Source organism: Parus major, chromosome 11, assembly GCF_001522545.3.
Source record: "Parus major isolate Abel chromosome 11, Parus_major1.1, whole genome shotgun sequence".
NCBI classification, from domain to species: Eukaryota; Metazoa; Chordata; class Aves; order Passeriformes; family Paridae; genus Parus; species Parus major.
Window position 1 is genome coordinate 10,851,841 of NC_031780.1, and position 10,123 is coordinate 10,861,963.

The 10,123-nt window shown below is 34.7% G+C and overlaps 1 protein-coding gene across 6 annotated transcripts in view; it reads right to left on the bottom strand.

Moving 5' to 3' along the window:
* The window catches only part of CHD9 (chromodomain helicase DNA binding protein 9), an 85,140-nt gene extending 75,237 nt beyond the window's left edge, over nucleotides 1–9,903 (bottom strand). For 2 of the 6 annotated variants that reach the window (XM_015639771.3, XM_015639772.2), the window contains exons 1-2: nucleotides 3,524–3,744; nucleotides 1,935–2,020 (exon numbers count right to left, since the gene is read on the bottom strand). The gene's annotated coding sequence lies outside the window, so the exon portion shown is untranslated. Of the gene's footprint in view, nucleotides 1–1,934; nucleotides 2,021–3,523; nucleotides 3,745–9,752 lie in introns of those variants that run through there. The other 4 variants (XM_015639774.2, XM_015639769.2, XM_015639770.3 and 1 more) reach the window with 3 other exon arrangements.
* Nucleotides 9,904–10,123: the final 220 nt, after the last annotated feature.

Consider the following 10,123-nt stretch of genomic DNA (forward strand, 5'->3'; position numbering starts at 1 on the left):
ACTAAAGCTTTGGCTAAGTTCAAAAAAGCTGAGTTAATTAAATAACACAGAAGTTACTTCCTGCTGATGTGCCAATATAAATTATATTCTATCATAGATTTAAAGATCAATGTACATGTTAAATTTAAAAGGCACAGAGGGGCATCATTTCCTCAAAATCCCAGTAATATAGAAGACTCAAAAAGAACATTTAGTAGATAGAAACTCTTTTATTCCCTAACAGAAAGGACTGTTTGTACTAGAGTACCATGGTATCTGTAGCCAAGTATGGGTTGAAAAGGTGCATTTTCTTATTGTTATCACTAAAATTTGGATAAAACTTGGTTGGGCAGCCCAAATAAAAACCTATACATCCAATTATATATATACATATGCATTAGATTAAAATTACTTTTAACTGGTATGCATTTCTAATTATTTTTGAGTAATGAACTATCCCTTTGGTAAAATCATACCCTCAACATACTGGTTTTGTTTAGAATGCTGTTTCTGCTATAGAGTTCACAGACATCTGCTAAATACTCGAAAGATCACTCAAGTACCTTGAATTTTAATTTGAAGACTATGAAGATTTGAAACATATATTTAAACTAAATCCTCAGAACTGAGTTCTAGTCCATGGCTACAGTTCCAGCTTCAAGTAAGAGCAAAGAACTGGAGCACAGTGGCCTGTGTGTGCTTGTCAGGCTGATGACAGCAGTCTGTTACCATACCTACACTGATCCTGCTTGCACCAAACACCCCATGTAACTGTTTCCCTTCCTCTACTCCCTAGACATGCCAAACTCCCTTCCTCCACCTCTCCTCCTTTCGTGCAAATAGCCTCTGGGAAATAATATAACACATGTGAATAAGAAAAAAAAAAAAGGGACATCAGTAGCTATCTATTTGTTGAGGTTGATCGTGGAACTTCAAGTCAGCCAACAATACAAACAAGATTTTACTTGGGAAGAAAATCCATCTTCCAGTGAAACTGAAGGCAAATTTCTACCATTCTCAACCTTGTCTGCCTTCACTGTAAATGAGACAACTTCCTTAATAAGATCAGCTTTTCTTAAGCTGAATAGAGCAAAACCAGCCCAAAGAGAAAGAATATCACAGAACTCTGGATAAAACAACATGGTATCAAAAAGCCCCACAGCAATACTTAGGCTACTTCATTAAGAGATCCATGTTAACATTAATTTTTAACTCAAGGTAAATTTATGAAGCCTCAAAATGATATTTCAGCAACCTCTACTTAATATATGGAGAGAAGACATAATAACAATTTCTGTAATGCATGAAGTAAACATAGCTTAAACTAGCTGTTTTCTTCAGAGACCTACAAAAATTAAAAATACCAGTAGCTTTTTGAAAAAAATCATATTTTCTATAGAAGCTTTTTTGGTTGTTTTCTTTTTTTCCTGTATCATTTTGAAGTGCAGGTGTGTGTAATACCATAAAGTTTCTTCAGACTAATTAAGGTTTATGTTATTGCGAAGAAGTGTTGTTGTTTGTTTTGCACAAAATTCAGACACTTTGCTTTGGTTGCATTCCAAGTTAGAATCAGTTTCTTTCCAAAACTCCAAAATTTATTTATTCAAAAGATGTATGGCAAAATGCACAGTTAAAACCCATAGAACTGTATAGATATCAGAAAATTACTTTCAAATCAGAGACCAATTTATAAATTCTTTACCTATATACCACTGTTTCTCTGTCTGTAATACTAAGAATTAGTGATTTAATTATAGCATTAATATTTAGACGTTTGAATTCCAAAGTTTAATAGCAAAGTTAAGAGCAAGCACAGGCACCCAATGAATCCTATACTGTAAAAGTTTGTGATAAACCTTTAAGACAAAAAATAAGTTGCTGAAATCTTCTAAATTAAAAATATATCACAAGATAATTAAGAAAATGGCCCAAGTGAAAATAAAAAATATTCTTACCCATGAATATAGAACACATCTCTTTAATGAATTAAGAAGCTCAGAGATGTGTTTTAAATCCAGATGGATACCTCATCGTCAGAGACCTGAAAATTAAGCATGTTGAATAAGTCACACAATAACCAGCTTCAGGAGCGTACATTCAAATGCAATACCTGAAACTCAAAAACTCTCTAGATACCATAAAACCAAGAACACCAGAATTAAAACACAATCAGTAGTAGCTATAATTTTTTAAGTATCTTATAAATAGGTACATATTCATTTTGTAGGACTACTAAAAATAACCCAAGTCTACAAACCCCCCCATAGGATGAAGGGTAGTTTGTGCCACAGTAACAAAAGGTTGAGGCTAACTTTAAGACAGGATGTAAGTACTCAAAACCAACAACAGCAAAAAGAAAAGTCTGGAGTTAGGTTTTAAACCTGTCAGTCTGAGAAGCCCTGTACATGTCTTTTAACAGCAGTGAGCTGTTCCACACTGACAGTGAACTTCAATGGGAACTGACACTGCCTTTCGGGGACAGAATACCTGCATGACAGTTTTATCCTGTTCCTTGCCTTGGCAGTAGGTAGAGGAGTTCAATTTCAAGAGGTTCTCTTTTAATCTAAGACAGGCTTTAAAACATTACAAAGTTTAAGGGAGAATGTACATGGGGGGTTCTAGGGCTACTGTGTAAAAGCTTCAAAGCACACAAAATTACCTTCTAACATCGAAAGACAAAGTTCGTATATGAACTGATATTCTACACCAGTGTGTTTTTCCATTTCAAAAATATAATAATTGTGTCCAAGGCACTCCAATTCCAATACAAAGATTCCTCTCTTCCAGAATACAGTTTGGGGATACCAAACTCTTAAACACTTCTGCAGAACTATTAATGCAGTTAACAGTTATTAGTACAGTTCTTCTCCTTCTGTTATTCAGTAACTTCCCAAGACTTTTTCTAAGGTTGCTAAATTAAAATGTCTCTGTTCTGCAATAATATGGACACTTAAAGCAGAGAGGTATTTTTCTAAAATTCATATGAGATAAGCATGTACCCAACACATACCATGGGGAAAGTTGCTAAAACATCTTTATCTTTGTTTACCATTTATGTGAGCTGATATTAATTTTGTATCAAAACAGACAGAAAACTTGCTCTAGATGTTCCCTTTTTCTGTACTGGAAATCTCATCATACAGATAGAGCTCCTGTCATTCATAAGTCCTTTTCACTCCAGAAATTAAAATGGAGTTTGAAACTATTAAACTGTTAGGTCCTATGTAACATTATTTTTTTTTTGTCAGTCTCTGCTTATTTAAAAGTCCCTTGTTGGCTAAATAAAGTATAAATATTTTACAATATATAACATCCTAATTGAATAATGGCATTCAAAAATTTATTATTTGAAAAAATCAATAATCAAGTAATTTATTCTACCTGTAAGAGTTCAAGAGTAAAAAACGAAACCTAATTCACCTCTATCTACCATATCACACTAATGCTATCTTAAGTTCTTGGCTATCTAAAAGAGCTGTGTATCCTTCCTCTACTGGATTGTTCTTGAATCCTCAAAATAAAGAGAAAAAAAGATGTTTCTTACTCTTTAGAACAATGTCCACTTGCTTGAACAGCTTCCAATATGGAGACAATTTTGGAATACTTAAAAGTTTGAAAAACCCTACATTGAAAGGAAGAACAAAAACATATGTAACTTGATTACATTCACCAGGTCTGCAATACATTTTTCTAAATGTGAAATACAAAAAATACTTTTGACAGCAGAAGATCCACTAAGAACTATGTGAAGTGCCAAACAGAAATCCACACAAAAGGAACACACACCTTTTATAACCTCCAAAATGGGATCTACCTCCACAGATTCTCACATAAGCTATATTGAATGTGAAATTTTAAATACATATGTATATACTAATATACATATCTGGTAAGTGTGATATGTTAAAAAAAATTATTCTGTAAAGATCCATTATTTGGGAGAAGGTCTTAATACTTGCTTTCAAGTCTTGAATTAGTAAAATTAACTCATATACAGTAAAAGTTACATTTTATTAAGTAGAACCAGAACTACATTTGTTTTAACCATGCCTAGATCCATACTCAACTTAGAAAGTTCAAAAACAAATATCTTTCACAGTCCAACTAATACAGTATCTTCAAAAGATATTAAAAATATACATTTCCCTAAGTACATGCAATTTCCTTGGGTTTCTTGATGAATTTCTAAAGTATTACTCTTATTCACAAAAAAAAAAAGTAAAGACAGCATTTTGGCTGTTTCTCTGAATATCTGCAGGAGGTGTCAGAGGATGGACCAGGCTCTGCTCCTGGTGCCCAGCAATGGGACAGGAGGAAGGGGCAGGCAGGATGCCCAGGAAGTTCCACCTGGACATGAGCAAGGACTTTGCTGTGGGCACTGAACAGACTGGCCAGAGGATGTGGAGTCTCCCTCACTGGGGATATTCCAGGGCTGTCTGGACACAACCCAGTGCCCTGTGCTCTGGGTAATTCTGTTTGAGCAGGGAGGTTGGACCAGGTGACCCACTATGGTCCCTTCCAACCTGACCCATTCTGCGATTCTGTGATTCTTATTTTGGACACTAAACCACAGATTTTTACATGCATTTTCTAACAGGAAACAACTTCAACTGGTTGAGAATAGCTACCCAAATTTTTATTTTTTAAAATATCATGTAAATTTTAATAAAACAGTTTAGTTTTGCACAACATCCTTGTGTGCTTTTATCTCTTCAGGCTTGGGAAATACCTTTAGAAAATTTAATAGCACCAGTTGAAGACATTATTTTCAACTACCTTCTTCACCTTTCTGCCAAAGGTTATTGCCCTCAAAGCACACCTGCAGGACAAAACACGTAGGTGTGCATCTGCTGCTTCAGTATAGAGTCTCTCAATTTAGTTTTAACCCCTCTTCTTGTTTGTTTAACAAACAAACACTAGACTTTCCATTAAAACAGCAGAAGTGTAAGTATACCTTCTATTTTGTCATTTATATCCTGCGGATGTTAATTGCAAAAAAGGGACAATAATGATTCAGAGAATGGCAACGTCAATCTGCTGCTATTGATAGAAATCTGGAAAGATACCAGGAGTTTGGAATATGTTACTGCAAAGAACAAAGTTTATCCCCAAGTCAGTTTATTTTAGTGAAAATAGCTGTTAAGAAGTTAACGCATTAGGCCACCAGACTACTGAAGGAATCCATATTAGTAACCAGTACTTCTATTAAATAATGCAATTTTGTTTCTCTGAAGTGTGTGTACCTGTGGATATTCTCATAAATTTCAGGACTTCAGTGATTTCCTTCTGTTTCTAAAACTGAAAACAAAAACTTTCCATGTTTTATTATTTGAATACCACTAAACCCAACTTCTTTTCTTTTTAGTGTATCTGTACAAAATATAAATGCCTCTTTTAGAAGTTTAGTTGTCAAAAAATAGTAACATACTCAGTGTAATGTACTCCTAGTTTGCAGTTTACTTCTCATCACTAGAAAGAGCTACACAAACTTCCTTGGAAGTTTAAAAAGAAAATCCTCTGATGCTGCTGAGATTTCAGATGTAAGCATTACAGACTTTTTGTTGTACTGTCATCGATTTCAGCATTACCTTAAATTAGATCTACAAAATATGTTTCTGAATTCTGGTATTTTTCCTCAGGAACATTTAGGCCATTTTAAGATTTAGAGAAACATTTGCATTAAAAATAAGAAAAAAAACCTTTTCAATTTCACATGTGGCCTTAAGAAAACATCAGAGACAGAAGACTTCAGAGCACAGCCCTCTCTCAGTTCACCATCTGATAATACAATATCTTCCAATAATTCTCATGTTCTACCCTGACAGACATTTTTGTGAACTACTACAAGTTAATAACCTGGAAGTACCAACTAGAACAACGCAAAAGATTGTGCCTGTTTTACAGATGCCTATGGATCTGATTGATGAGTACAGACATCTGTGAAGGCTTGACATTGACAGAAATCTGCACTGGGAAAAAAAAAGAGCACAATTTCAAGTCTTGACACTGCCAGATTAGGATATGCCAGTATTTCATTGAACAAAACAGGTTCTGACATCCCACTCCACATTAGATTTACCAGCATATGAAGCTTCATCTTTATCATAGGTCTGCCCCATTCAGAGGGAGGCTGCATACAAGTTTTTTGTTTTGTTTTTTGGGGTTTCTTTTTTTAAAGTATTTCTAAGGAGATTTGATATGAAAGTTTCCTAAAGAGTTCCTCCCAGGCACATGTTAAGCAAGACACTCTGAGTTCACAATTTGTTCAGTATACTGTTCTTAAATTAGGAGATCAATTAAAACTAATAACTCAAGCAAAGTATCATTTCTCATCTTGTCTCATGGTTTGCAGCAGTCAGGACATCTTCCTGAATTCACCTGCAACAGAGAGAGACTTAAAACAACTTTTACTGTGCCATCAATACTCTGTCACGAGAGTCTGACAGTTAAAATGGACTTTTAAAACTCTTCCATTAAATGGGAAAATACATATCTCTTTGTCAAGAGTATTTATGAATTAATTCTTACAAACTTCCTAAAAACCTGTCTCTGAAGCTAAATTTAGATTTAGCAAAGAAATAATTTGAAGAACTACATGTTGAAACCAGCAACATATTACATAGACTCAAGCCCACTGTCTTATCCAACACTGTTTTTCATGTAGGTGGAAGCCATAACTATAGTGGCTTTCCTACAGGGTAATTGAAAACACAAATATATTGTACTGAATTCTTGGATTTCTGATAACATATGGAATATCAGATGGGCAGACTTTCATGGCATTACACAAATAAAGTCTTTCTGAAGCTTAGAAGTTTCTTCACTACGGTGTTTAGTATCAAGTGTAATAAAATCATTTCTCTTCAAAAGACATTTACAGAACAGATTTTGGAGGAATTCCTGAATTTCAGTGACCAGGATAAAAGACCAAACAAACCTTTTAGTACTGCTCATGAGGCACAGGGAAAAGTGCCCAAGAAAATACTGCAGACGGAAACAATTTGGTAACCAGAGTTACATTTTCTAATATGACTCAGATAAAGAACAAAGTCAAAATTGCTATTTGTCTCCAGAAAAAATGATGGGAACATTTTTCCTTCTTCCTGCAAATTTTAGCTATTGATTTAAGATTTAAACAAAAATATATCACTTACAAAGAGAACAATGCATGTACACTGCCAGCCTAAAGACATTAATATTTGGCAGTGCCTAGATAATCTGTATGAATGAAGTTGAACATTTCAACACATCTGCTCACTGACAGATGCCATATATTACCAATGAATTTCTGCTGAATTCTGAGTTCTAAAAAAGTTCTTCCTACCTTGTAACATTTTTCTTGCAGCTTAGAAAGTGAATGTAATGTCAAGTCAGTACTGAAAGTGGAACTTGGATCCAAGGTGTGTCCTAAAGTAGCCTTTTACTTGATCACTACAGCTCAACTCTAAGACGTAACAGAGTATACATCTGAATTCTACTACATACACATTTTGAAAGTACTCCTAAGGTCCTCTTGTTTCTGAAGTCAAGATAAATCTTCATTACAAAAATTTTTAGAATTGGTCTTCTGAAAGTTTTCAACATTGCACTTACTCAAAAACATGGTCATTGTAAACCACATTATACTTTTTTCTTATTGCACTTCTAGAAAAAAAATACTGCTTAAAAATGATCTCTCCTCCCTGCACTACCCTAAATATGAAAGTTGTGTGTTCAGCTCACTCTCACATTTATGAACTGGTCAGATTAAATATGGGAATCTTACTGCTCCTTCAGCCAAAGCAAAAGCTGCAAATATTTTTCAGTTGCTGTTTTACCAGCAAAATAATCACTTCTTAGCACATCAATTTCTTTTGCTGAAGGAGAAAGAGAATACTTCAACAATATAATAATGTTAACTATCAGTTCTTGAAGGTTTGACTAAATAAACAGCTGGTTTCTCGATCACCAAGTCCTGTGTACTCGGATACTCCACATTCCTGAGGCGCCACTTCTGACTACAGGAAGAGCACTGGGAAATTGAATGGAAGCCCAAATAAGTGTGAGATTTCAAAGTCTTCATTAAGCTCACACCTCCATGGTTTGATAGAGCCAAGATCATTAAAAGAACAACTCTAGATAGGTCAGTGGAAGAACAAAGTATTGACAAAATTAGGGTTAGAAAAGAATCTGTGTGTGATGGGCTACAAGACTTCAGTTAAACACATACATGTTTCAGCTGGATGATATACAAACACAAGTACCAAGCATTACTGAGAATTCTGTTCATATATAAAGGCGGAAAGAAAGAGAATACTGCAATCCAGTGATGAATAGGATATGCCATTTGACACCAACCTAAATTGCATGAAAATTATCAAAGAAATATGTTGATGAGGGGATTTGTGCAATTCTTTCTACAAGACTCATATAGAAAAAAAAAATGCACTGTAAGGAATCTGAACCCATAAAATATATAATTGTCCATCTTATTTTTGAAGTGTCTGAAGGATACATATACCATAAATCTAGGAAATATTTTTATTGTAAAATACATTTTAAAAAGCCCCTTAGAAATAACCCTACAAACCAAGTGAGAACAAATGTGCATGTACTTACTTAACTTACTTAATGAGTTTCAAATAAAGGCAATTTTAAAGCAGTATACCAATCTTTTGGGTTTAATCTGCCTGCATCATTAACTTATCTCACTCATAAAAGGAAACTAATGAAAATTGTCTGGTTTGGGGGCTCTCGAGTCTCTCAGTAGTGGTTCATGTCATACATCTATTAGATAACACCACTATAAGAATACTTTTTAAAAACTACACTCTATTTTCATCAATATTTTTGCATAACTGAATTCTTGGACTAATCTTCAAGAGCATTTAGCATGAGCAGCTCATGTGAAATGGTAAGGTGCTGAGACTCCTCAAAATTCTTGAAGTACCCTAAAACTTCAAATTCCACTTCTTTGTACAGTAAAAATGATAGCTTTATTCTGAGTGTTATGAATTAGTATAGTTTCATCATGAAAAGCAGCATAAAGTTGTATAAATAGAACAATTTGGTTAAATACAAATAAGCTAGTTAGCGCAAAGTAAACCAGCACAGATGCACTGTAACTACTTTGGTGCCTGCCCTTGTCATCTTATAAATGCAAAGTAAATTGATGCAGCTTACTCACTAACAGGGAAAGAAAAAAAGCTCCTTCACATTTACTTTAAGGTTAGAGAGTCCACAGTGGCCTTTAACCACAGAGCTACTGACACCTGAAGTTCACATCCTACCTTTCTTACTACCAACTTCTCCATGTGCCCATGAGTTATGGGCAAAGGGCCTGTTACACTGATCCCTGAATTGGTTAACAATAAAAAACATGTATATTAAATTTTATTAAATTAAATGCTCTTCCATTTACACAGTCTGGGCATTGAAGTCCAAGGCATTTTGGAAGCCTCATCTGACAGATGCAGGAAGAATTAAATGTCATTATCAGTTATAGGTATGAGGTGCTGAGGCTGTGTAGAAACTAGTAAACCCAAAAGCTATTAATTTCTACTCTTTAACAGTTCACGAAGCCTAAGATAGGAATAATTATTAACCGTAAAATATTTACCTTGTGAAACTAACAAAAAGTTGATCTGTGCAACAATTAAAATTCAGAGACAGGATAAAAATCCAGATTTTGCTCAAAAGTGACTTAATATTAATATTCTGCTTTGAATTATAAACATATGTATAACTGCACACAAATGATTCCATGTAAAACAAGGTGAAATAATTATTTTTACCTCACACCTGCCAACTGGGAACTCGATGGTGCCGACTGATCCAGGTTTAAAAACAGTTGCAGTGAGCTCTCAGGAGGAGCCTAGTTCTCCAGAGAAAGGAGGGTTACTTTTTAAGGCTACTTCTTAAAGTCTCAAAAAATACACAAGAGAACTAGAAATCCTATCCGGTCACACAAATTGCTACTTTGTCCCCCATGAGCACGGATTGTAACACTGAAGGGTTCAGCTCTCTTCTTCATAATGGAGGGGGAGACCAAGCTGCATTTTCTCACATTGATGAAGTTAAATGGCTTTCATGAACTGAGGGAAGTTCACAGCTGCTAAAGATTCAAGGCACTTATGATGAAACAGTGAGGAGAGCAAACCATTTC